This window comes from Oncorhynchus keta, unplaced genomic scaffold (genome assembly GCF_023373465.1).
Source record: "Oncorhynchus keta strain PuntledgeMale-10-30-2019 unplaced genomic scaffold, Oket_V2 Un_contig_5040_pilon_pilon, whole genome shotgun sequence".
In the NCBI taxonomy this organism is placed as follows: domain Eukaryota; kingdom Metazoa; phylum Chordata; class Actinopteri; order Salmoniformes; family Salmonidae; genus Oncorhynchus; species Oncorhynchus keta.
The window spans coordinates 69,305-97,228 of record NW_026288089.1 but is presented as its reverse complement, the minus strand read 5'-3'; the positions used below and the strand labels follow the sequence as shown (position 1 = coordinate 97,228).

The following is a 27,924-nucleotide window of genomic DNA, read 5'->3' as shown; positions in this document are numbered from 1 at the left end:
GTTCTTTACCAGAGAGACGACAGAGGTTAGTTACCAGAGAGACCAGACAGACGACAGACGGTTAGTTACCAGAGAGACGAGACAGAAGGTTAGTTACCAGAGAGACGACAGAAGGTTAGTTACCAGAGAGACGAGACAGAAGGTTAGTTACCAGAGAGACGAGACAGAAGGTTAGTTACCAGAAGAGACAGAAGGTTAGTTACCAGAGAGACGACAGAAGGTTAGTTACCAGAGAGACGACAGAAGGTTAGTTACCAGAGAGAGAAGGTTAGTTACGACAGAAGGTTAGTTACCAGAGAGACGACAGACAGTTACCAGAGAGACGCGACAGAAGGTTAGTTACCAGAGAGACGACAGAAGGTTAGTTACCAGAGAGACGCGACAGAAGGTTAGTTACCAGAGAGACGACAGAAGGTTAGTTACCAGAGAGACGACAGAAGGTTAGTTACCAGAGAGACGACAGAAGGTTAGTTACCAGAGAGACGACAGAAGGTTAGTTACCAGAGAGACGACAGAAGGTTAGTTACCAGAGAGACGCGACAGAAGGTTAGTTACCAGAGAGACGAGACAGAAGGTTAGTTACCAGAGAGACGCGACAGAAGGTTAGTTACCAGAGAGACGAGACAGAAGGTTAGTTACCAGAGAGACGAGACAGAAGGTTAGTTACCAGAGAGACGAGACAGAAGGTTAGTTACCAGAGAGACGCGACAGAAGGTTAGTTACCAGAGAGACGACAGAAGGTTCGTTACCAGAGAGACGACAGTAGGTTAGTTACCAGAGAGAGTTACCAGAGAGACGACAGACGGTTATTTACCAGAGAGACGACAGAAGGTTAGTTACCAGAGAGACGACAGAAGGTTAGTTACCAGAGAGACGACAGAAGGTTAGTTACCAGAGAGACGACAGAAGGTTAGTTACCAGAGAGACGACAGAAGGTTAGTTACCAGAGAGACGACAGAAGGTTAGTTACCAGAGAGACGACAGAAGGTTAGTTACCAGAGAGACGAGACAGAAGGTTAGTTACCAGAGAGACGAGACAGAAGGTTAGTTACCAGAGAGACGACAGAAGGTTAGTTACCAGAGAGACGACAGAAGGTTAGTTACCAGAGAGACAACAGAAGGTTAGTTACCAGAGAGACAAGACAGAAGGTTCGTTACCAGAGAGACGACAGAAGGTTAGTTACCAGAGAGACGACAGAAGGTTAGTTACCAGAGAGACGAGACAGAAGGTTCGTTACCAGAGAGACGACAGAAGGTTAGTTACCAGAGAGACGACAGAAGGTTAGTTACCAGAGAGACGCGACAGAAGGTTAGTTACCAGAGAGACGGCAGAAGGTTAGTTACCAGAGAGACGACAGAAGGTTAGTTACCAGAGAGACGAGACAGAAGGTTAGTTACCAGAGAGACGAGACAGAAGGTTAGTTACCAGAGAGACGCGACAGAAGGTTAGTTACCAGAGAGACGCGACAGAAGGTTCGTTACCAGAGAGACGACAGTAGGTTAGTTACCAGAGAGAGTTACCAGAGAGACGACAGACGGTTATTTACCAGAGAGATCGACAGAAGGTTAGTTACCAGAGAGACGACAGAAGGTTAGTTACCAGAGAGACGACAGAAGGTTAGTTCCCAGAGAGACGAGACAGAAGGTTCGTTACCAGAGAGACGAGACAGAAGGTTAGTTACCAGAGAGACGACAGAAGGTTAGTTACCAGAGAGACACGACTGAAGGTTAGTTACCAGAGAGACGACAGAAGGTTAGTTACAGAAGGTTAGTTACCAGAGAGACGAGACAGAAGGTTAGTTACCAGAGAGACGAGACAGAAGGTTAGTTACCAGAGAGACGACAGAAGGTTAGTTACCAGAGAGACGACAGAAGGTTAGTTACCAGAGAGACGACAGAAGGTTAGTTACCAGAGAGACGACAGAAGGTTAGTTACCAGAGAGACGACAGAAGGTTAGTTACCAGAGAGACGACAGAAGGTTAGTTACCAGAGAGACGACAGAAGGTTAGTTACCAGAGAGACGACAGAAGGTTAGTTACCAGAGAGACGACAGAAGGTTAGTTACCAGAGAGACGACAGAAGGTTAGTTACCAGAGAGACGACAGAAGGTTAGTTACCAGAGAGACGACAGAAGGTTAGTTACCAGAGAGACGCGACAGAAGGTTAGTTACCAGAGAGACGCGACAGAAGGTTAGTTACCAGAGAGACGGCAGAAGGTTAGTTACCAGACAGACGCGACAGATGGTTAGTTACCAGAGAGACGAGACAGAAGGTTAGTTACCAGAGAGACGAGACAGAAGGTTAGTTACCAGAGAGACGACAGAAGGTTAGTTACCAGAGAGACGACAGAAGGTTAGTTACCAGAGAGACGCGACAGAAGGTTAGTTACCAGAGAGACAGAGGTTAGTTACCAGAGAGAGTTACCAGAGAGACGACAGACGGTTATTTACCAGAGAGACGACAGAAGGTTAGTTACCAGAGAGACGACAGAAGGTTAGTTACCAGAGAGACGACAGAAGGTTAGTTACCAGAGAGACGAGACAGAAGGTTAGTTACCAGAGAGACGACAGAAGGTTAGTTACCAGAGAGACGAGACAGAAGGTTAGTTACCAGAGAGACGAGACAGAAGGTTAGTTACCAGAGAGACGAGACAGAAGGTTAGTTACCAGAGAGACGACAGAAGGTTAGTTACCAGAGAGACGACAGAAGGTTAGTTACCAGAGAGACGACAGAAGGTTAGTTACCAGAGAGACGAGACAGAAGGTTAGTTACCAGAGAGACGACAGAAGGTTAGTTACCAGAGAGACGACAGAAGGTTAGTTACCAGAGAGACGACAGAAGGTTAGTTACCAGAGAGACGACAGAAGAAGTTAGTTACCAGAGAGAGACAGAAGGTTACCAGAGAGACCAGAGAGACGACAGAAGGTTAGTTACCAGAGAGACGACAGAAAGTTAGTTACCAGAGAGACGAGACAGAAGGTTAGTTACCAGAGAGACGACAGAAGGTTAGTTACCAGAGAGAGAGAGACGACAGAAGGTTAGTTACCAGAGAGACGACAGAAGGTTAGTTACCAGAGAGACGACAGAAGGTTAGTTACCAGACAGACGACAGATGGTTAGTTACCAGAGAGATGAGACAGAAGGTTCGTTACCAGAGAGACGACAGAAGGTTAGTTACCAGAGAGACGACAGAAGGTTAGTTACCAGAGAGACGACACAGAAGGTTAGTTACCAGAGAGACGAAGACAGAAGGTTAGTTACCAGAGAGACGACAGAAGGTTAGTTACCAGAGAGACGACAGAAGGTTAGTTACCAGAGAGACGACAGAAGGTTAGTTACCAGAGAGACGAGACAGAAGGTTAGTTACCAGAGAGACGACAGAAGGTTAGTTACCAGAGAGACGACAGAAGGTTAGTTACCAGAGAGACGACAGAAGGTTAGTTACCAGAGAGACGCGACAGAAGGTTAGTTACCAGAGAGAGACGACAGAAGGTTAGTTACCAGAGAGACGACAGAGGTTAGTTACCAGAGAGAGAGACGACAGACGGTTATTTACCAGAGAGACGACAGAAGGTTAGTTACCAGAGAGACGACAGAAGGTTAGTTACCAGAGAGACGACAGAAGGTTAGTTACCAGAGAGACAAGACAGAAGGTTCGTTACCAGAGAGACGACAGAAGGTTAGTTACCAGAGAGACGACAGAAGGTTAGTTACCAGAGAGACGACAGAAGGTTAGTTACCAGAGAGACAGACAGAGGTTAGTTACCAGAGAGACGACAGAAGGTTAGTTACCAGAGAGACGACAGAAGGTTAGTTACCAGAGAGACGAGACAGAAGGTTACAGTTACCAGAGAGACGACAGAAGGTTAGTTACCAGAGAGACGACAGAAGGTTAGTTACCAGAGAGATGACAGAAGGTTAGTTACCAGACAGACGACAGAAGGTTAGTTACCAGAGAGACGAGACAGAAGGTTAGTTACCAGAGAGACGACAGAAGGTTAGTTACCAGAGAGACGACAGAAGGTTAGTTACCAGAGAGACGAGACAGAAGGTTAGTTACCAGAGAGACGAGACAGAAGGTTAGTTACCAGAGAGACGACAGAAGGTTAGTTACCAGAGAGACGACAGAAGGTTAGTTACCAGAGAGACGAGACAGAAGGTTAGTTACCAGAGAGACGAGACAGAAGGTTAGTTACCAGAGAGACGGCAGAAGGTTAGTTACCAGAGAGACGAGGCAGAAGGTTAGTTACCAGAGAGACGAGACAGAAGGTTAGTTACCAGAGAGACGAGACAGAAGGTTAGTTACCAGAGAGACGAGACAGAAGGTTAGTTACCAGAGAGACGCGACAGAAGGTTAGTTACCAGAGAGACGCGACAGAAGGTTCGTTACCAGAGAGACGACAGTAGGTTAGTTACCAGAGAGAGTTACCAGAGAGACGACAGACGGTTATTTACCAGAGAGACGACAGAAGGTTAGTTACCAGAGAGACAACAGAAGGTTAGTTACCAGAGAGACAAGACAGAAGGTTAGTTACCAGAGAGACGACAGAAGGTTAGTTACCAGAGAGACGACAGAAGGTTAGTTACCAGAGAGACGAGACAGAAGGTTAGTTACCAGAGAGACGACAGAAGGTTAGTTACCAGAGAGACGACAGAAGGTTAGTTACCAGAGAGACGACAGAAGGTTAGTTACCAGAGAGACGCGACAGAAGGTTAGTTACCAGAGAGACGACAGAAGGTTAGTTACCAGAGAGACGAGACAGAAGGTTAGTTACCAGAGAGACGAGACAGAAGGTTAGTTACCAGAGAGACAGAAGGTTAGTTACAGAAGAAGGTTAGTTACCAGAGAGACGACAGAAGGTTAGTTACCAGAGAGACGACAGAAGGTTAGTTACCAGAGAGACGACAGAAGGTTAGTTACCAGAGAGACGACAGAAGGTTAGTTACCAGAGAGACGACAGAAGGTTAGTTACCAGAGAGACGACAGAAGGTTAGTTACCAGAGAGACGACAGAAGGTTAGTTACCAGAGAGACGACAGAAGGTTAGTTACCAGAGAGACAGAAGAAGTTAGTTACCAGAGAGACGACAGAAGGTTAGTTACCAGAGAGACGACAGAAGTTAGTTACCAGAGAGACGACAGAAGGTTCGTTACCAGAGAGACGACAGTAGGTTAGTTACCAGAGAGAGTTACCAGAGAGACGACAGAAGGTTATTTACCAGAGAGACGACAGAAGGTTAGTTACCAGAGAGACGACAGAAGGTTAGTTACCAGAGACGACAGATGGTTAGTTACCAGAGAGATGAGACAGAAGGTTAGTTACCAGAGAGACGACAGAAGGTTAGTTACCAGAGAGACGACAGAAGGTTAGTTACCAGAGAGACGAGACAGAAGGTTAGTTACCAGAGAGACGTTAGTTACCAGAGAGACACGACAGAAGGTTAGTTACCAGAGAGATGAGACAGACGGTTAGTTACCAGAGAGACGACAGAAGGTTAGTTACCAGAGAGAGTTACCAGAGAGACGACAGAAGGTTAGTTACCAGAGAGACGACAGAATGTTTAGTTACCAGAGAGACGACAGAAGGTTAGTTACCAGAGAGACGCGACAGAAGGTTAGTTACCAGAGAGACGACAGAAGGTTAGTTACCAGAGAGATGACAGAAGGTTAGTTACCAGAGAGAGTTACCAGAGAGACGACAGAAGGTTAGTTACCAGAGAGACGACAGAATGTTTAGTTACCAGAGAGACGACAGAATGTTTAGTTACCAGAGAGACGACAGAAGGTTAGTTACCAGAGAGACGAGACAGAAGGTTAGTTACCAGAGAGACGACAGAAGGTTAGTTACCAGAGAGACGACAGAAGGTTAGTTACCAGAGAGACGACAGAAGGTTAGTTACCAGAGAGACAGAAGGTTCGTTACCAGAGAGACGACAGAAGGTTAGTTACCAGAGAGATGAGACAGACGGTTAGTTACCAGAGAGATGAGACAGACGGTTAGTTACCAGAGAGACGAGACAGACGGTTAGTTACCAGAGAGACGACAGACGGTTAGTTACCAGAGAGATGACAGAAGGTTAGTTACCAGAGAGACGACAGATGGTTAGTTACCAGAGAGACGAGACAGAAGGTTAGTTACCAGAGAGACGACAGAAGGTTAGTTACCAGAGAGACGACAGAAGGTTAGTTACCAGAGAGACGAGACAGAAGGTTAGTTACCAGAGAGACGAGACAGAAGGTTAGTTACCAGAGAGACGACAGAAGGTTAGTTACCAGAGAGACGAGACAGAAGGTTAGTTACCAGAGAGACGACAGAAGGTTAGTTACCAGAGAGACGACAGAAGGTTAGTTACCAGAGAGACGACAGAAGGTTAGTTACCAGAGAGACGCGACAGAAGGTTAGTTACCAGAGAGACGCGACAGAAGGTTAGTTACCAGAGAGACGACAGAAGGTTAGTTACCAGAGAGACGAGACAGAAGGTTAGTTACCAGAGAGACGACAGAAGGTTAGTTACCAGAGAGACGAGACAGAAGGTTAGTTACCAGAGAGACGAGACAGAAGGTTAGTTACCAGAGAGACGAGACAGAAGGTTAGTTACCAGAGAGACGGCAGAAGGTTAGTTACCAGAGAGACGAGGCAGAAGGTTAGTTACCAGAGAGACGAGACAGAAGGTTAGTTACCAGAGAGACGAGACAGAAGGTTAGTTACCAGAGAGACGACAGAAGGTTAGTTACCAGAGAGACGCGACAGAAGGTTAGTTACCAGAGAGACGCGACAGAAGGTTCGTTACCAGAGAGACGACAGTAGGTTAGTTACCAGAGAGAGTTACCAGAGAGACGACAGACGGTTATTTACCAGAGAGACGACAGAAGGTTAGTTACCAGAGAGACAACAGAAGGTTAGTTACCAGAGAGACAAGACAGAAGGTTAGTTACCAGAGAGACGCGACAGAAGGTTAGTTACCAGAGAGACGCGACAGAAGGTTCGTTACCAGAGAGACGACAGTAGGTTAGTTACCAGAGAGAGTTACCAGAGAGACGACAGACGGTTATTTACCAGAGAGACGACAGAAGGTTAGTTACCAGAGAGACGACAGAAGGTTAGTTACCAGAGAGACGACAGAAGGTTAGTTACCAGAGAGACAAGACAGAAGGTTCGTTACCAGAGAGACGACAGAAGGTTAGTTACCAGAGAGACGACAGAAGGTTAGTTACCAGAGAGACGACAGAAGGTTAGTTACCAGAGAGACAGAAGGTTCGTTACCAGAGAGACGACAGAAGGTTAGTTACCAGAGAGACGACAGAAAGTTAGTTACCAGAGAGACGAGACAGAAGGTTCGTTACCAGAGAGACGACAGTAGGTTAGTTACCAGAGAGACGACAGACGGTTAGTTACCAGAGAGATGACAGAAGGTTAGTTACCAGACAGACGACCGATGGTTAGTTACCAGAGAGACGAGACAGAAGGTTAGTTACCAGAGAGACGACAGAAGGTTAGTTACCAGAGAGACGACAGAAGGTTAGTTACCAGAGAGACGAGACAGAAGGTTAGTTACCAGAGAGACGAGACAGAAGGTTAGTTACCAGAGAGACGACAGAAGGTTAGTTACCAGAGAGACGAGACAGAAGGTTAGTTACCAGAGACGACAGAAGGTTAGTTACCAGAGAGACGACAGAAGGTTAGTTACCAGAGAGACGACAGAAGGTTAGTTACCAGAGAGACGCGACAGAAGGTTAGTTACCAGAGAGACGCGACAGAAGGTTAGTTACCAGAGAGACGAGACAGAAGGTTAGTTACCAGAGAGACGAGACAGAAGGTTCGTTACCAGAGAGACGACAGAAGGTTAGTTACCAGAGAGACGAGACAGAAGGTTAGTTACCAGAGAGACGAGACAAAAGGTTAGTTACCAGAGAGACGAGACAGAAGGTTAGTTACCAGAGAGACGGCAGAAGGTTAGTTACCAGAGAGACGAGGCAGAAGGTTAGTTACCAGAGAAACGAGACAGAAGGTTAGTTACCAGAGAGACGAGACAGAAGGTTAGTTACCAGAGAGACGAGACAGTAGGTTAGTTACCTGAGAGACGCGACAGAAGGTTAGTTACCAGAGAGACGCGACAGAAGGTTCGTTACCAGAGAGACGACAGTAGGTTAGTTACCAGAGAGACGCGACAGAAGGTTCTTTACCAGAGAGACGACAGTAGGTTAGTTACCAGAGAGAGTTACCAGAGAGACGACAGACGGTTATTTACCAGAGAGACGACAGAAGGTTAGTTACCAGAGAGACGACAGAAGGTTAGTTACCAGAGAGACGACAGAAGGTTAGTTACCAGAGAGACAAGACAGAAGGTTAGTTACCAGAGAGACGACAGAAGGTTAGTTACCAGAGAGACGACAGAAGGTTAGTTACCAGAGAGACGACAGAAGGTTAGTTACCAGAGAGACAGAAGGTTCGTTACCAGAGAGACGACAGAAGGTTAGTTACCAGAGAGACGACAGAAAGTTAGTTACCAGAGAGACGAGACAGAAGGTTCGTTACCAGAGAGACGACAGTAGGTTAGTTACCAGAGAGACGACAGACGGTTAGTTACCAGAGAGATGACAGAAGGTTAGTTACCAGACAGACGACCGATGGTTAGTTACCAGAGAGACGAGACAGAAGGTTCGTTACCAGAGAGACGACAGAAGGTTAGTTACCAGAGAGACGACAGAAGGTTAGTTACCAGAGAGACGAGACAGAAGGTTAGTTACCAGAGAGACGAGACAGAAGGTTCGTTACCAGAGAGACGACAGAAGGTTAGTTACCAGAGAGACGAGACAGAAGGTTAGTTACCAGAGAGACGACAGAAGGTTAGTTACCAGAGAGACGACAGAAGGTTAGTTACCAGAGAGACGACAGAAGGTTAGTTACCAGAGAGACGCGACAGAAGGTTAGTTACCAGAGAGACGAGACAGAAGGTTAGTTACCAGAGAGACGAGACAGAAGGTTAGTTACCAGAGAGACGAGACAGAAGGTTAGTTACCAGAGAGACGACAGAAGGTTAGTTACCAGAGAGACGAGACAGAAGGTTAGTTACCAGAGAGACGAGACAAAAGGTTAGTTACCAGAGAGACGAGACAGAAGGTTAGTTACCAGAGAGACGGCAGAAGGTTAGTTACCAGAGAGACGAGGCAGAAGGTTAGTTACCAGAGAGACGAGACAGAAGGTTAGTTACCAGAGAGACGAGACAGAAGGTTAGTTACCAGAGAGACGAGACAGAAGGTTAGTTACCAGAGAGACGCGACAGAAGGTTAGTTACCAGAGAGACGCGACAGAAGGTTCGTTACCAGAGAGACGACAGTAGGTTAGTTACCAGAGAGAGTTACCAGAGAGACGACAGACGTTATTTACCAGAGAGACGACAGAAGGTTAGTTACCAGAGAGACAACAGAAGGTTAGTTACCAGAGAGACAAGACAGAAGGTTAGTTACCAGAGAGACGACAGAAGGTTAGTTACCAGAGAGACGACAGAAGGTTAGTTACCAGAGAGACGAGACAGAAGGTTCGTTACCAGAGAGACGACAGAAGGTTAGTTACCAGAGAGACGACAGAAGGTTAGTTACCAGAGAGACGACAGAAGGTTAGTTACCAGAGAGACGCGACAGAAGGTTAGTTACCAGAGAGACGGCAGAAGGTTAGTTACCAGAGAGACGAGACAGAAGGTTAGTTTCCAGAGAGACGAGACAGAAGGTTAGTTTCCAGAGAGACGAGACAGAAGGTTAGTTACCAGAGAGACGACAGAAGGTTAGTTACCAGAGAGACGACAGAAGGTTAGTTACCAGAGAGACGACAGAAGGTTAGTTACCAGAGAGACGACAGAAGGTTAGTTACCAGAGAGACGACAGAAGGTTAGTTACCAGAGAGACGACAGAAGGTTAGTTACCAGAGAGACGACAGAAGGTTAGTTACCAGAGAGACGACAGAAGGTTAGTTACCAGAGAGACAGAAGGTTCGTTACCAGAGAGACGACAGAAGGTTAGTTACCAGAGAGACGACAGAAGAGTTAGTTACCAGAGAGACGAGACAGAAGGTTCGTTACCAGAGAGACGACAGAAGGTTAGTTACCAGAGAGAGTTACCAGAGAGACGACAGACGGTTATTTACCAGAGAGACGACAGACGGTTAGTTACCAGAGAGACGACAGAAGGTTAGTTACCAGACAGACGACAGATGGTTAGTTACCAGAGAGACGAGACAGAAGGTTAGTTACCAGAGAGACGACAGAAGGTTAGTTACCAGAGAGACGACAGAAGGTTAGTTACCAGAGAGACGAGACAGAAGGTTAGTTACCAGAGAGACGAGACAGAAGGTTAGTTACCAGAGAGACGACAGAAGGTTAGTTACCAGAGAGACGAGACAGAAGGTTAGTTACCAGAGAGACGACAGAAGGTTAGTTACCAGAGAGACGAGACAGAAGGTTCGTTACCAGAGAGACGACAGAAGGTTAGTTACCAGAGAGACGACAGAAGGTTAGTTACCAGAGAGACGACAGAAGGTTAGTTACCAGAGAGACGCGACAGAAGGTTAGTTACCAGAGAGACGCGACAGAAGGTTAGTTACCAGAGAGACGACAGTAGGTTAGTTACCAGAGAGAGTTACCAGAGAGAGACGACAGACGGTTATTTACCAGAGAGACGACAGAAGGTTAGTTACCAGAGAGACGACAGAAGGTTAGTTACCAGAGAGACGACAGAAGGTTAGTTACCAGAGAGACGACAGAAGGTTAGTTACCAGAGAGACGACAGAAGGTTAGTTACCAGAGAGACGACAGAAGGTTAGTTACCAGAGAGACGACAGAAGGTTAGTTACCAGAAGACAGAAGGTTCGTTACCAGAGAGACGACAGAAGGTTAGTTACCAGAGAGACGACAGAAAGTTAGTTACCAGAGAGACGAGACAGAAGGTTAGTTACCAGAGAGAGTTACCAGAGAGACGACAGACGGTTAGTTACCAGAGAGACGACAGAAGGTTAGTTACCAGACAGACGACAGATGGTTAGTTACCAGAGAGACGAGACAGAAGGTTCGTTACCAGAGAGACGACAGAAGGTTAGTTACCAGAGAGACGACAGAAGGTTAGTTACCAGAGAGACGAGACAGAAGGTTAGTTACCAGAGAGACGAGACAGAAGGTTCGTTACCAGAGAGACGACAGAAGGTTAGTTACCAGAGAGACGAGACAGAAGGTTAGTTACCAGAGAGACGAGACAGAAGGTTAGTTACCAGAGAGACGAGACAGAAGGTTAGTTACCAGAGAGACGGCAGAAGGTTAGTTACCAGAGAGACGAGGCAGAAGGTTAGTTACCAGAGAGACGAGACAGAAGGTTAGTTACCAGAGAGACGAGACAGAAGGTTAGTTACCAGAGAGACGAGACAGAAGGTTAGTTACCAGAGAGACGCGACAGAAGGTTAGTTACCAGAGAGACGACAGAAGGTTAGTTACCAGAGAGACGACAGAAGGTTAGTTACCAGAGAGAGTTACCAGAGAGACGACAGACGTTATTTACCAGAGAGACGACAGACGGTTAGTTACCAGAGAGACAACAGAAGGTTAGTTACCAGAGAGACAACAGAAGGTTAGTTACCAGAGAGACGACAGAAGGTTAGTTACCAGAGAGACGACAGAAGGTTAGTTACCAGAGAGACGAGACAGAAGGTTAGTTACCAGAGAGACGACAGAAGGTTAGTTACCAGAGAGACGACAGAAGGTTAGTTACCAGAGAGACGACAGAAGGTTAGTTACCAGAGAGACGACAGAAGGTTAGTTACCAGAGAGACGACAGAAGGTTAGTTACCAGAGAGACGAGACAGAAGGTTAGTTACCAGAGAGACGAGACAGAAGGTTAGTTACCAGAGAGACGAGACAGAAGGTTAGTTACCAGAGAGACGACAGAAGGTTAGTTACCAGAGAGACGACAGAAGGTTAGTTACCAGAGAGACGACAGAAGGTTAGTTACCAGAGAGACGACAGAAGGTTAGTTACCAGAGAGACGAGGCAGAAGGTTAGTTACCAGAGAGACGAGACAGAAGGTTAGTTACCAGAGAGACGAGACAGAAGGTTAGTTACCAGAGAGACGAGACAGAAGGTTAGTTACCAGAGAGACGAGACAGAAGGTTAGTTACCAGAGAGACGACAGAAGGTTAGTTACCAGAGAGACGCGACAGAAGGTTCGTTACCAGAGAGACGACAGTAGGTTAGTTACCAGAGAGAGTTACCAGAGAGACGACAGACGGTTATTTACCAGAGAGACGACAGAAGGTTAGTTACCAGAGAGGACAGAAGGTTAGTTACCAGAGAGACAACAGAAGGTTAGTTACCAGAGAGACAAGACAGAAGGTTAGTTACCAGAGAGACGACAGAAGGTTAGTTACCAGAGAGACGACAGAAGGTTAGTTACCAGAGAGACGAGACAGAAGGTTAGTTACCAGAGAGACGACAGAAGGTTAGTTACCAGAGAGACGACAGAAGGTTAGTTACCAGAGAGACGACAGAAGGTTAGTTACCAGAGAGACGCGACAGAAGGTTAGTTACCAGAGAGACGGACAGAAGGTTAGTTACCAGAGAGACGAGACAGAAGGTTAGTTACCAGAGAGACGAGACAGAAGGTTAGTTACCAGAGAGACGAGACAGAAGGTTAGTTACCAGAGAGACGCGACAGAAGGTTAGTTACCAGAGAGACGCGACAGAAGGTTCTTTACCAGAGAGACGACAGTAGGTTAGTTACCAGAGAGAGTTACCAGAGAGACGACAGACGGTTATTTACCAGAGAATCGACAGAAGGTTAGTTACCAGAGAGACGACAGAAGGTTAGTTACCAGAGAGACGACAGAAAGTTAGTTCCCAGAGAGACGAGACAGACGGTTAGTTACCAGAGAGACGAGACAGTAGGTTAGTTACCAGAGAGACGACAGAAGGTTAGTTACCAGAGAGACACGACTGAAGGTTAGTTACCAGAGAGACACGACAGAAGGTTAGTTACCAGAGAGACGAGACAGAAGTTTAGTTACCAGAGAGACGAGACAGAAGGTTAGTTACCAGAGAGACGACAGAAGGTTAGTTACCAGAGAGACGACAGAAGGTTAGTTACCAGAGAGACGACAGAAGGTTAGTTACCAGAGAGACGACAGAAGGTTAGTTACCAGAGAGACGACAGACGGTCAGTTACCAGAGAGACGCGACAGAAGGTTAGTTACCAGAGAGACGACAGAAGGTTAGTTACCAGAGAGACGCGACAGAAGGTTAGTTACCAGAGAGACGACAGAAGGTTAGTTACCAGAGAGACGACAGAAGGTTAGTTACCAGAGAGACGACAGAAGGTTAGTTACCAGAGAGACGACAGAAGGTTAGTTACCAGAGAGACGACAGAAGGTTAGTTACCAGAGAGACGACAGAAGGTTAGTTACCAGAGAGACGTTAGAAGGTTAGTTACCAGAGAGACGACAGAAGGTTAGTTACCAGAGAGACGCGACAGAAGGTTAGTTACCAGAGAGACGAGACAGAAGGTTAGTTACCAGAGAGACGAGACAGAAGGTTAGTTACCAGAGAGACGCGACAGAAGGTTAGTTACCAGAGAGACGCGACAGAAGGTTCGTTACCAGAGAGTCGACAGTAGGTTAGTTACCAGAGAGAGTTACCAGAGAGACGACAGACGGTTATTTACCAGAGAGACGACAGAAGGTTAGTTACCAGAGAGACGACAGAAGGTTAGTTACCAGAGAGACGACAGAAGGTTAGTTACCAGAGAGACAAGACAGAAGGTTCGTTACCAGAGAGACGACAGAAGGTTAGTTACCAGAGAGACGACAGAAGGTTAGTTACCAGAGAGACGAGACAGAAGGTTAGTTACCAGAGAGACGACAGAAGGTTAGTTACCAGAGAGACGTGACAGAAGGTTAGTTACCAGAGAGACGAGACAGAAGGTTAGTTACCAGAGAGACGACAGAAGGTTAGTTACCAGAGAGACAAGACAGAAGGTTAGTTACCAGAGAGACGACAGAAGGTTAGTTACCAGAGAGACGACAGAAGGTTAGTTACCAGAGAGACGAGACAGAAGGTTCATTACCAGAGAGACGACAGAAGGTTAGTTACCAGAGAGACGACAGAAGGTTAGTTACCAGAGAGACGACAGAAGGTTAGTTACCAGAGAGACGACAGAAGGTTAGTTACCAGAGAGACGAGACAGAAGGTTCGTTACCAGAGAGACGACAGAAGGTTAGTTACCAGAGAGACGACAGAAAGTTAGTTACCAGAGAGATGAGACAGAAGGTTCGTTACCAGAGAGAGTTACCAGAGAGACGACAGAAGGTTAGTTACCAGAGAGACGACAGAAGGTTAGTTACCAGAGAGAGTTACCAGAGAGACGACAGAAGGTTAGTTACCAGAGAGACGACAGTAGGTTAGTTACCAGAGAGAGTTACCAGAGAGACGACAGAAGGTTAGTTACCAGAGAGACGACAGAAGGTTAGTTACCAGAGAGACGACAGAAGGTTAGTTACCAGAGAGACAAGACAGAAGGTTCGTTACCAGAGAGACGACAGAAGGTTAGTTACCAGAGAGACGACAGAAGGTTAGTTACCAGAGAGACGACAGAAGGTTAGTTACCAGAGAGACGAGACAGAAGGTTAGTTACCAGAGAGACGACAGAAGGTTAGTTACCAGAGAGACGAGACAGAAGGTTAGTTACCAGAGAGACGACAGAAGGTTAGTTACCAGAGAGACGACAGAAGGTTAGTTACCAGAGAGACGACAGAAGGTTAGTTACCAGAGAGACGAGGCAGAAGGTTAGTTACCAGAGAGACGAGACAGAAGGTTAGTTACCAGAGAGACGAGACAGAAGGTTAGTTACCAGAGAGACGAGACAGAAGGTTAGTTACCAGAGAGACGAGACAGAAGGTTAGTTACCAGAGAGACGCGACAGAAGGTTAGTTACCAGAGAGACGCGACAGAAGGTTCGTTACCAGAGAGACGACAGTAGGTTAGTTACCAGAGAGAGTTACCAGAGAGACGACAGACGGTTATTTACCAGAGAGACGACAGAAGGTTAGTTACCAGAGAGACGACAGAAGGTTAGTTACCAGAGAGACAACAGAAGGTTAGTTACCAGAGAGACAAGACAGAAGGTTAGTTACCAGAGAGACGACAGAAGGTTAGTTACCAGAGAGACGACAGAAGGTTAGTTACCAGAGAGACGAGACAGAAGGTTCGTTACCAGAGAGACGACAGAAGGTTAGTTACCAGAGAGACGACAGAAGGTTAGTTACCAGAGAGACGACAGAAGGTTAGTTACCAGAGAGACGCGACAGAAGGTTAGTTACCAGAGAGACGGCAGAAGGTTAGTTACCAGAGAGACGGCAGAAGGTTAGTTACCAGAGAGACGAGGCAGAAGGTTAGTTACCAGAGAGACGAGACAGAAGGTTAGTTACCAGAGAGACGCGACAGAAGGTTAGTTACCAGAGAGACGCGACAGAAGGTTCTTTACCAGAGAGACGACAGTAGGTTAGTTACCAGAGAGAGTTACCAGAGAGACGACAGACGGTTATTTACCAGAGAATCGACAGAAGGTTAGTTACCAGAGAGACGACAGAAGGTTAGTTACCAGAGAGACGACAGAAGGTTAGTTCCCAGAGAGACGAGACAGACGGTTCGTTACCAGAGAGACGAGACAGTAGGTTAGTTACCAGAGAGACGACAGAAGGTTAGTTACCAGAGAGACACGACTGAAGGTTAGTTACCAGAGAGACACGACAGAAGGTTAGTTACCAGAGAGACGAGACAGAAGTTTAGTTACCAGAGAGACGAGACAGAAGGTTAGTTACCAGAGAGTCGACAGAAGGTTAGTTACCAGAGAGACGACAGAAGGTTAGTTACCAGAGAGACGACAGAAGGTTAGTTACCAGAGAGACGACAGAAGGTTAGTTACCAGAGAGACGACAGACGGTCAGTTACCAGAGAGACGCGACAGAAGGTTAGTTACCAGAGAGACGACAGAAGGTTAGTTACCAGAGAGACGCGACAGAAGGTTAGTTACCAGAGAGACGACAGAAGGTTAGTTACCAGAGAGACGACAGAAGGTTAGTTACCAGAGAGACGACAGAAGGTTAGTTACCAGAGAGACGACAGAAGGTTAGTTACCAGAGAGACGCGACAGAAGGTTAGTTACCAGAGAGACGCGACAGAAGGTTAGTTACCAGAGAGACGACAGAAGGTTAGTTACCAGAGAGACGACAGAAGGTTAGTTACCAGAGAGACGACAGAAGGTTAGTTACCAGAGAGACGAGACAGAAGGTTAGTTACCAGAGAGACGAGACAGAAGGTTAGTTACCAGAGAGACGACAGAAGGTTAGTTACCAGAGAGACGCGACAGAAGGTTCGTTACCAGAGAGACGACAGTAGGTTAGTTACCAGAGAGAGTTACCAGAGAGACGACAGGCGGTTATTTACCAGAGAGACGACAGAAGGTTAGTTACCAGAGAGACGACAGAAGGTTAGTTACCAGAGAGACGACAGAAGGTTAGTTACCAGAGAGACGAGACAGAAGGTTCGTTACCAGAGAGACGCGACAGAAGGTTAGTTACCAGAGAGACGAGACAGAAGGTTAGTTACCAGAGAGACGAGACAGAAGGTTAGTTACCAGAGAGACGAGACAGAAGGTTAGTTACCAGAGAGACGCGACAGAAGGTTAGTTACCAGAGAGACGCGACAGAAGGTTCGTTACCAGAGAGACGACAGAAGGTTAGTTACCAGAGAGACGAGACAGAAGGTTCGTTACCAGAGAGACGACAGAAGGTTAGTTACCAGAGAGACGACAGAAGGTTAGTTACCAGAGAGACGACAGAAGGTTAGTTACCAGAGAGACGACAGAAGGTTAGTTACCAGAGAGACAGAAGGTTCGTTACCAGAGAGACGACAGAAGGTTAGTTACCAGAGAGACGACAGAAAGTTAGTTACCAGAGAGACGAGACAGAAGGTTCGTTACCAGAGAGACGACAGTAGGTTAGTTACCAGAGAGAGTTACCAGAGAGACGACAGACGGTTATTTACCAGAGAGACGACAGACGGTTAGTTACCAGAGAGACGACAGAAGGTTAGTTACCAGACAGACGACAGATGGTTAGTTACCAGAGAGATGAGACAGAAGGTTCGTTACCAGAGAGACGACAGAAGGTTAGTTACCAGAGAGACGACAGAAGGTTAGTTACCAGAGAGACGAGACAGAAGGTTAGTTACCAGAGAGACGAGACAGAAGGTTAGTTACCAGAGAGACGACAGAAGGTTAGTTACCAGAGAGACGAGACAGAAGGTTAGTTACCAGAGAGACGACAGAAGGTTAGTTACCAGAGAGACGAGACAGAAGGTTCGTTACCAGAGAGACGACAGAAGGTTAGTTACCAGAGAGACGACAGAAGGTTAGTTACCAGAGAGACGACAGAAGGTTAGTTACCAGAGAGACGCGACAGAAGGTTAGTTACCAGAGAGACGCGACAGAAGGTTCGTTACCAGAGAGACGACAGTAGGTTAGTTACCAGAGAGAGTTACCAGAGAGACGACAGACGGTTATTTACCAGAGAGACGACAGAAGGTTAGTTACCAGAGAGACGACAGAAGGTTAGTTACCAGAGAGACGACAGAAGGTTAGTTACCAGAGAGACAAGACAGAAGGTTAGTTACCAGAGAGACGACAGAAGGTTAGTTACCAGAGAGACGAGACAGAAGGTTCGTTACCAGAGAGACGACAGAAGGTTAGTTACCAGAGAGACGACAGAAGGTTAGTTACCAGAGAGACGACAGAAGGTTAGTTACCAGAGAGACGACAGAAGGTTAGTTACCAGAGAGACAGAAGGTTCGTTACCAGAGAGACGACAGAAGGTTAGTTACCAGAGAGACGACAGAAAGTTAGTTACCAGAGAGACGAGACAGAAGGTTCGTTACCAGAGAGACGACAGTAGGTTAGTTACCAGAGAGAGTTACCAGAGAGACGACAGACGGTTATTTACCAGAGAGACGACAGACGGTTAGTTACCAGAGAGATGACAGAAGGTTAGTTACCAGACAGACGACCGATGGTTAGTTACCAGAGAGACGAGACAGAAGGTTCGTTACCAGAGAGACGACAGAAGGTTAGTTACCAGAGAGACGACAGAAGGTTAGTTACCAGAGAGACGAGACAGAAGGTTAGTTACCAGAGAGACGAGACAGAAGGTTAGTTACCAGAGAGACGACAGAAGGTTAGTTACCAGAGAGACGAGACAGAAGGTTAGTTACCAGAGAGACGAGACAAAAGGTTAGTTACCAGAGAGACGAGACAGAAGGTTAGTTACCAGAGAGACGACAGAAGGTTAGTTACCAGAGAGACGAGGCAGAAGGTTAGTTACCAGAGAGACGAGACAGAAGGTTAGTTACCAGAGAGACGAGACAGAAGGTTAGTTACCAGAGAGACGAGACAGTAGGTTAGTTACCTGAGAGACGCGACAGAAGGTTAGTTACCAGAGAGACGCGACAGAAGGTTCGTTACCAGAGAGACGACAGTAGGTTAGTTACCAGAGAGAGTTACCAGAGAGACGACAGACGGTTATTTACCAGAGAGACGACAGAAGGTTAGTTACCAGAGAGACAACAGAAGGTTAGTTACCAGAGAGACAAGACAGAAGGTTAGTTACCAGAGAGACGACAGAAGGTTAGTTACCAGAGAGACGACAGAAGGTTAGTTACCAGAGAGACGAGACAGAAGGTTAGTTACCAGAGAGACGACAGAAGGTTAGTTACCAGAGAGACGACAGAAGGTTAGTTACCAGAGAGACGCGACAGAAGGTTAGTTACCAGAGAGACGGCAGAAGGTTAGTTACCAGAGAGACGAGACAGAAGGTTAGTTTCCAGAGAGACGAGACAGAAGGTTAGTTTCCAGAGAGACGAGACAGAAGGTTCGTTACCAGAGAGACGACAGTAGGTTAGTTACCAGAGAGAGTTACCAGAGAGACGACAGACGGTTATTTACCAGAGAGACGACAGAAGGTTAGTTACCAGAGAGACAACAGAAGGTTAGTTTCCAGAGAGACGCGACAGAAGGTTAGTTACCAGAGAGACGCGACAGAAGGTTCGTTACCAGAGAGACGACAGTAGGTTAGTTACCAGAGAGAGTTACCAGAGAGACGACAGACGGTTATTTACCAGAGAGACGACAGAAGGTTAGTTACCAGAGAGACAACAGAAGGTTAGTTACCAGAGAGACAAGACAGAAGGTTAGTTACCAGAGAGACGACAGAAGGTTAGTTACCAGAGAGACGACAGAAGGTTAGTTACCAGAGAGACGAGACAGAAGGTTCGTTACCAGAGAGACGACAGAAGGTTAGTTACCAGAGAGACGACAGAAGGTTAGTTACCAGAGAGACGACAGAAGGTTAGTTACCAGAGAGACGCGACAGAAGGTTAGTTACCAGAGAGACGGCAGAAGGTTAGTTACCAGAGAGACGAGACAGAAGGTTAGTTTCCAGAGAGACGAGACAGAAGGTTAGTTTCCAGAGAGACGAGACAGAAGGTTAGTTACCAGAGAGACGACAGAAGGTTAGTTACCAGAGAGACGACAGAAGGTTAGTTACCAGAGAGACGACAGAAGGTTAGTTACCAGAGAGACGACAGAAGGTTAGTTACCAGAGAGACGAGGCAGAAGGTTAGTTACCAGAGAGACGAGACAGAAGGTTAGTTACCAGAGAGACGAGACAGAAGGTTAGTTACCAGAGAGACGAGACAGAAGGTTAGTTACCAGAGAGACGAGACAGAAGGTTAGTTACCAGAGAGACGCGACAGAAGGTTAGTTACCAGAGAGACGCGACAGAAGGTTCGTTACCAGAGAGACGACAGTAGGTTAGTTACCAGAGAGAGTTACCAGAGAGACGACAGACGGTTATTTACCAGAGAGACGACAGAAGGTTAGTTACCAGAGAGACGACAGAAGGTTAGTTACCAGAGAGACAACAGAAGGTTAGTTACCAGAGAGACAAGACAGAAGGTTCGTTACCAGAGAGACGACAGAAGGTTAGTTACCAGAGAGACGACAGAAGGTTAGTTACCAGAGAGACGAGACAGAAGGTTCGTTACCAGAGAGACGACAGAAGGTTAGTTACCAGAGAGACGACAGAAGGTTAGTTACCAGAGAGACGACAGAAGGTTAGTTACCAGAGAGACGCGACAGAAGGTTAGTTACCAGAGAGACGGCAGAAGGTTAGTTACCAGAGAGACGGCAGAAGGTTAGTTACCAGAGAGACGAGGCAGAAGGTTAGTTACCAGAGAGACGAGACAGAAGGTTAGTTACCAGAGAGACGCGACAGAAGGTTAGTTACCAGAGAGACGCGACAGAAGGTTCTTTACCAGAGAGACGACAGTAGGTTAGTTACCAGAGAGAGTTACCAGAGAGACGACAGACGGTTATTTACCAGAGAATCGACAGAAGGTTAGTTACCAGAGAGACGACAGAAGGTTAGTTACCAGAGAGACGACAGAAAGTTAGTTCCCAGAGAGACGAGACAGACGGTTCGTTACCAGAGAGACGAGACAGTAGGTTAGTTACCAGAGAGACGACAGAAGGTTAGTTACCAGAGAGACACGACTGAAGGTTAGTTACCAGAGAGACACAACAGAAGGTTAGTTACCAGAGAGACGAGACAGAAGTTTAGTTACCAGAGAGACGAGACAGAAGGTTAGTTACCAGAGAGTCGACAGAAGGTTAGTTACCAGAGAGACGACAGAAGGTTAGTTACCAGAGAGACGACAGAAGGTTAGTTACCAGAGAGACGACAGAAGGTTAGTTACCAGAGAGACGACAGACGGTCAGTTACCAGAGAGACGCGACAGAAGGTTAGTTACCAGAGAGACGAAAGAAGGTTAGTTACCAGAGAGACGCGACAGAAGGTTAGTTACCAGAGAGACGACAGAAGGTTAGTTACCAGAGAGACGACAGAAGGTTAGTTACCAGAGAGACGACAGAAGGTTAGTTACCAGAGAGACGACAGAAGGTTAGTTACCAGAGAGACGCGACAGAAGGTTAGTTACCAGAGAGACGCGACAGAAGGTTAGTTACCAGAGAGACGCGACAGAAGGTTAGTTACCAGAGAGACGCGACAGAAGATTAGTTACCAGAGAGACGCGACAGAAGGTTAGTTACCAGAGAGACGAGACAGAAGGTTAGTTACCAGAGAGACGAGACAGAAGGTTAGTTACCAGAGAGACGCGACAGAAGGTTAGTTACCAGAGAGACGCGACAGAAGGTTCGTTACCAGAGAGTCGACAGTAGGTTAGTTACCAGAGAGAGTTACCAGAGAGACGACAGACGGTTATTTACCAGAGAGACGACAGAAGGTTAGTTACCAGAGAGACGACAGAAGGTTAGTTACCAGAGAGACGACAGAAGGTTAGTTACCAGAGAGACAAGACAGAAGGTTCGTTACCAGAGAGACGACAGAAGGTTAGTTACCAGAGAGACGACAGAAGGTTAGTTATCAGAGAGACGAGACAGAAGGTTCGTTACCAGAGAGACGCGACAGAAGGTTAGTTACCAGAGAGACGTGACAGAAGGTTAGTTACCAGAGAGACGAGACAGAAGGTTAGTTACCAGAGAGACGCGACAGAAGGTTCGTTACCAGAGAGACGACAGTAGGTTAGTCACCAGAGAGAGTTACCAGAGAGACGACAGACGGTTATTTACCAGAGAGACGACAGAAGGTTAGTTACCAGAGAGACGACAGAAGGTTAGTTACCAGAGAGACGACAGAAGGTTAGTTACCAGAGAGACAAGACAGAAGGTTAGTTACCAGAGAGACGACAGAAGGTTAGTTACCAGAGAGACGACAGAAGGTTAGTTACCAGAGAGACGAGACAGAAGGTTCATTACCAGAGAGACGACAGAAGGTTAGTTACCAGAGAGACGACAGAAGGTTAGTTACCAGAGAGACGACAGAAGGTTAGTTACCAGAGAGACGACAGAAGGTTAGTTACCAGAGAGACGAGACAGAAGGTTCGTTACCAGAGAGACGACAGAAGGTTAGTTACCAGAGAGACGACAGAAAGTTAGTTACCAGAGAGACGAGACAGAAGGTTCGTTACCAGAGAGACGACAGTAGGTTAGTTACCAGAGAGACGACAGAAGGTTAGTTACCAGACAGACGACAGATGGTTAGTTACCAGAGAGACGAGACAGAAGGTTCATTACCAGAGAGACGACAGAAGGTTAGTTACCAGAGAGACGACAGAAGGTTAGTTACCAGAGAGACGACAGAAGGTTAGTTACCAGAGAGACGAGACAGAAGTTTAGTTACCAGAGAGACGAGACAGAAGGTTCGTTACCAGAGAGACGACAGAAGGTTAGTTACCAGAGAGACGAGACAGAAGGTTAGTTACCAGAGAGACGAGACAGAAGGTTAGTTACCAGAGAGACGAGACAGAAGGTTAGTTACCAGAGAGACGACAGAAGGTTAGTTACCAGAGAGACGAGACAGAAGATTAGTTACCAGAGAGACGAGACAGAAGGTTAGTTACCAGAGAGACGAGACAGAAGGTTAGTTACCAGAGAGACACGACAAAAGGTTAGTTACCAGAGAGACGCGACAGAAGGTTTGTTACCAGAGAGACGACAGTAGGTTAGTTACCAGAGAGAGTTACCAGAGAGACGACAGAAGGTTAGTTACCAGAGAGACGACAGAAGGTTAGTTACCAGAGAGACGACAGAAGGTTAGTTACCAGAGAGACAAGACAGAAGGTTCGTTACCAGAGAGACGACAGAAGGTTCGTTACCAGAGAGACGACAGAAGGTTAGTTACCAGAGAGACGACAGAAGGTTAGTTACCAGAGAGACGAGACAGAAGGTTCGTTACCAGAGAGACGACAGAAGGTTAGTTACCAGAGAGACGAGACAGAAGGTTAGTTACCAGAGAGACGACAGAAGGTTAGTTACCAGAGAGACGACAGAAGGTTAGTTACCAGAGAGACGACAGAAGGTTAGTTACCAGAGAGACGAGGCAGAAGGTTAGTTACCAGAGAGACGAGACAGAAGGTTAGTTACCAGAGAGACGAGACAGAAGGTTAGTTACCAGAGAGACGAGACAGAAGGTTAGTTACCAGAGAGACGAGACAGAAGGTTAGTTACCAGAGAGACGCGACAGAAGGTTAGTTACCAGAGAGACGCGACAGAAGGTTCGTTACCAGAGAGACGACAGTAGGTTAGTTACCAGAGAGAGTTACCAGAGAGACGACAGACGGTTATTTACCAGAGAGACGACAGAAGGTTAGTTACCAGAGAGACGACAGAAGGTTAGTTACCAGAGAGACAACAGAAGGTTAGTTACCAGAGAGACAAGACAGAAGGTTCGTTACCAGAGAGACGACAGAAGGTTAGTTACCAGAGAGACGACAGAAGGTTAGTTACCAGAGAGACGAGACAGAAGGTTCGTTACCAGAGAGACGACAGAAGGTTAGTTACCAGAGAGACGACAGAAGGTTAGTTACCAGAGAGACGACAGAAGGTTAGTTACCAGAGAGACGACAGAAGGTTAGTTACCAGAGAGACGGCAGAAGGTTAGTTACCAGAGAGACGGCAGAAGGTTAGTTACCAGAGAGACGAGGCAGAAGGTTAGTTACCAGAGAGACGCGACAGAAGGTTAGTTACCAGAGAGACGAGACAGAAGTTTAGTTACCAGAGAGACGAGACAGAAGGTTAGTTACCAGAGAGTCGACAGAAGGTTAGTTACCAGAGAGACGACAGAAGGTTAGTTACCAGAGAGACGCCAGAAGGTTAGTTACCAGAGAGACGACAGAAGGTTAGTTACCAGAGAGACGACAGACGGTCAGTTACCAGAGAGACGCGACAGAAGGTTAGTTACCAGAGAGACGAAAGAAGGTTAGTTACCAGAGAGACGCAACAGAAGGTTAGTTACCAGAGAGACGACAGAAGGTTAGTTACCAGAGAGACGACAGAAGGTTAGTTACCAGAGAGACGACAGAAGGTTAGTTACCAGAGAGACGCGACAGAAGGTTAGTTACCAGAGAGACGCGACAGAAGGTTAGTTACCAGAGAGACGCGACAGAAGGTTAGTTACCAGAGAGACGCGACAGAAGGTTAGTTACCAGAGAGACGCGACAGAAGGTTAGTTACCAGAGAGACGCGACAGAAGGTTAGTTACCAGAGAGACGAGACAGAAGGTTAGTTACCAGAGAGACGAGACAGAAGGTTAGTTACCAGAGAGACGCGACAGAAGGTTAGTTACCAGAGAGACGCGACAGAAGGTTCGTTACCAGAGAGTCGACAGTAGGTTAGTTACCAGAGAGAGTTACCAGAGAGACGACAGACGGTTATTTACCAGAGAGACGACAGAAGGTTAGTTACCAGAGAGACGACAGAAGGTTAGTTACCAGAGAGACGACAGAAGGTTAGTTACCAGAGAGACAAGACAGAAGGTTCGTTACCAGAGAGACGACAGAAGGTTAGTTACCAGAGAGACGACAGAAGGTTAGTTACCAGAGAGACGAGACAGAAGGTTCGTTACCAGAGAGACGCGACAGAAGGTTAGTTACCAGAGAGACGAGACAGAAGGTTAGTTACCACCAGAGAGACGAGACAGAAGGTTAGTTACCAGAGAGACGCGACAGAAGGTTCGTTACCAGAGAGACGACAGTAGGTTAGTTACCAGAGAGAGTTACCAGAGAGACGACAGACGGTTATTTACCAGAGAGACGACAGAAGGTTAGTTACCAGAGAGACGACAGAAGGTTAGTTACCAGAGAGACGACAGAAGGTTAGTTACCAGAGAGACAAGACAGAAGGTTAGTTACCAGAGGGACGACAGAAGGTTAGTTACCAGAGAGACGACAGAAGGTTAGTTACCAGAGAGACGCGACAGAAGGAAAGTTACCAGAGAGACGCGACAGAAGGAAAGTTACCAGAGAGACGACAGTAGGTTAGTTACCAGAGAGACTACAGACGGTTAGTTACCAGAGAGACGACAGAATGTTAGTTACCAGAGAGACGAGACAGACGGTTAACTTACCAGAGACACGACAGAAGGTTAGTTACCAGAGAGACGAGACAGAAGGTTAGTTACCAGAGAGACGACAGAAGGTTAGTTACCAGAGAGACGAGACAGACGGTTAGTGACCAGAGAGACGACAGAAGGTTAGTTACCAGAGAGACGACAGAAGGTTAGTTACCAGAGAGACGACAGACGGTTTGTTACCAGAGAGACGACAGAAGGTTAGTTACCAGAGAGACGCGATAGAAGGTTAGTTACCAGAGAGACGCGATAGAAGGTTGGTTCCCAGAGAGACGACAGAAGGTTAGTTACCAGAGAGACGCGGCAGACGGTTAGTTACCAGAGAGATGAGACAGACGGTTAGTTACCAGCGAGACGAGACAGACGGTTAGTTACCAGAGAGACGAGACAGAAGGTTAGTTACCAGAGAGACGAGACAGAAGGTTAGTTACCAGAGAGACGACAGAAGGTTAGTTACCAGAGAGACGACAGAAAGTTAGTTCCCAGAGAGACGAGACAAACGGTTCGTTACCAGAGAGACGCGATAGAAGGTTAGTTACCAGAGAGACGCGATAGAAGGTTAGTTACCAGAGAGACGACAGAAGGTTAGTTACCAGAGAGACGCGACAGACGGTTAGTTACCAGAGAGATGAGACAGACGGTTAGTTACCAGCGAGACGAGACAGACGGTTAGTTACCAGAGAGACGAGACAGAAGGTTAGTTACCAGAGAGACGAGACAGAAGGTTAATTACCAGAGAGACGACAGAAGGTTAGTTACCAGAGAGACGACAGAAGGTTAGTTACCAGAGATACGACCGTAGGTTAGTTACCAGAGAGACGACAGCATGTTAGTTACCAGAGAGACGACAGAAGGTTAGTTACCAGAGAGACGACAGAAGGTTAGTTACCAGAGAGACGACAGAAGGTTAGTTACCAGAGAGACGACAGAAGGTTAGTTACCAGAGAGACGACAGAAGGTTAGTTACCAGAGAGACGCGACAGAAGGTTAGTTACCAGAGAGACGCGACAGGAGGTTAGTTACCAGAGAGACGCGACAGGAGGTTAGTTACCAGAGAGGCGACAGAATGAGACTGCAAAGAACATTTATGGATCTACTGGGATTTTCAAGAGACTAACTTTCTGCTTGGTCTGCTCTTGCGCTCCAGAGATAAGTATTTGCAATTTTGACGTAAAATATATTTTTTATTAATGTTTTTATGTGTTTAAAAGACAACTACATTTTCGAAATGCATTTACTGTTTTGCAAAAGTTGTGTCTTGCGGACTCTGTTTTGAAAATCGACAAACGGTTGTTCCAAAGAAATGCTTGTGTGTGATTGAGACAAACTAATACATAGACAGTTGCTTGTGAGACAGTCCATGTTACCAGTACATGACTTCAGCACATTTCATAGTTTATTCTGTATCGTCTTCTACTGCATATATTTCCAATCATAACAAAAATAAATGTTTTAACTACTTTATTACTTAGCTCTGTGTGTATATTAATGTTTTAACTACTTTATTACTTAGCTCTGTGTGTATATTAATGTTTTAACTACTTTATTACTTAGCTCTGTGTGTATATTAATGTTTTAACTACTTTATTTCTTAGCTCTGTGTGTATATTAATGTTTTAACTACTTTATTTCTTAGCTCTGTGTGTATATTAATGTTTTAACTACTTTATTACTTAGCTCTGTGTGTATATTAATGTTTTAACTACTTTATTTCTTAGCTCTGTGTGTATATTAATGTTTTAACTACTTTATTACTTAGCTCTGTGTGTATATTAATGTTTTAACTACTTTATTTCTTAGCTCTGTGTGTATATTAATGTTTTAACTACTTTATTACTTAGCTCTGTGTGTATATTAATGTTTTAACTACTTTATTTCTTAGCTCAGTGTGTATATTAATGTTTTAACTACTTTATTTCTTAGCTCTGTGTGTATATTTGTGATCATGCACTGTTGAGGAAAGTTTTACAAGTAAGTATCCCGTGCACGTGACGAAAAATCTTTGATTAGAATATGAACGCACCCCATTCCCAACAGTTATCGTAGTCAATAAAACGGTACTATCTTGCCATCACTGATATTGAAATGAAGTTTGCTCAATATGAAAATACAATATAGATCAACGAAGCAACTCCGTCTGATTTCTCTTTACAATGAAAGGGGGTGCACCGTTCCTGGAGGTACTGCAATACCAGGTCGATGCGTGGAGTGGACGGAGCAAGCCCCTATTCCATCTCCCTATTCCAAAAATCAATTTAATATATGGTCCCCAGATAGGGGACGTATCAGATATTAAACTGATAAGAACAGATACTACACTTGATCTTAGCCAAAAGGCCGAGAAGCGATACCCACAATGGTTTCGGGAGAAAGTAGCCGTTCTCCGACACGTCAAATTCTACTATGGTTACACTCTGTATGCTTTTGTTTTCCATAAAAAATATAACGCTTTAAATAAACGGTGGTGTGGATGGGGATTCGATCAACGCCAGGAATGACCACGTTTGACTGTTACAATGTAACACATTTGTAGGTTCTAAGATCACGTGGTCGCCCGCCCTCCAATCAGAAATGAGAAGACGCGTTGTTAAGTTAAAACCAGATCAACAGCTAAATTGGAATAATAATATATTACGTGTGTGTGTTCGTGGGGGGCAATTTGGAGATAATAATATTGACGTAACATTTGATCTTGTATCAAGTATATCTGGCAGCATTGCTGCCACAAACGAACTGAAGCAATTGTCCAGTTGGTGGCGCCAGAGTTCCACCGACCGTCGCTTTTTCCTGGTTGTCCTGTGGTTGTCCTGTGTGGTACAGAAAACTACATTTCAATATTGAGCCACTTGACTTCAAGA

General features: G+C 46.1%; 1 long non-coding RNA gene and 1 other non-coding gene across 5 annotated transcripts in view; one reads left to right on the top strand and one right to left on the bottom strand.

Moving 5' to 3' along the window:
* LOC127925084 (uncharacterized) overlaps window positions 1-24,231 on the top strand; it is a 34,668-nt gene extending 10,437 nt beyond the window's left edge. For 2 of the 4 annotated variants that reach the window (XR_008119696.1, XR_008119695.1), the window contains 2 exons: window positions 21,041-21,124; window positions 24,023-24,231. This is a non-coding gene — a long non-coding RNA (uncharacterized LOC127925084). Of the gene's footprint in view, window positions 1-16,572; window positions 16,601-21,040; window positions 21,125-24,022 lie in introns of those variants that run through there. The other 2 variants (XR_008119697.1, XR_008119698.1) reach the window with 2 other exon arrangements.
* A 2,993-nt stretch (window positions 24,232-27,224) lies between these two features.
* On the bottom strand, window positions 27,225-27,415 carry LOC127925085 (U2 spliceosomal RNA). The gene has a single exon (XR_008119699.1). It is a non-coding gene; the product is annotated as a U2 spliceosomal RNA (small nuclear RNA).
* Between the last annotated feature and the right edge of the window lie 509 nt (window positions 27,416-27,924).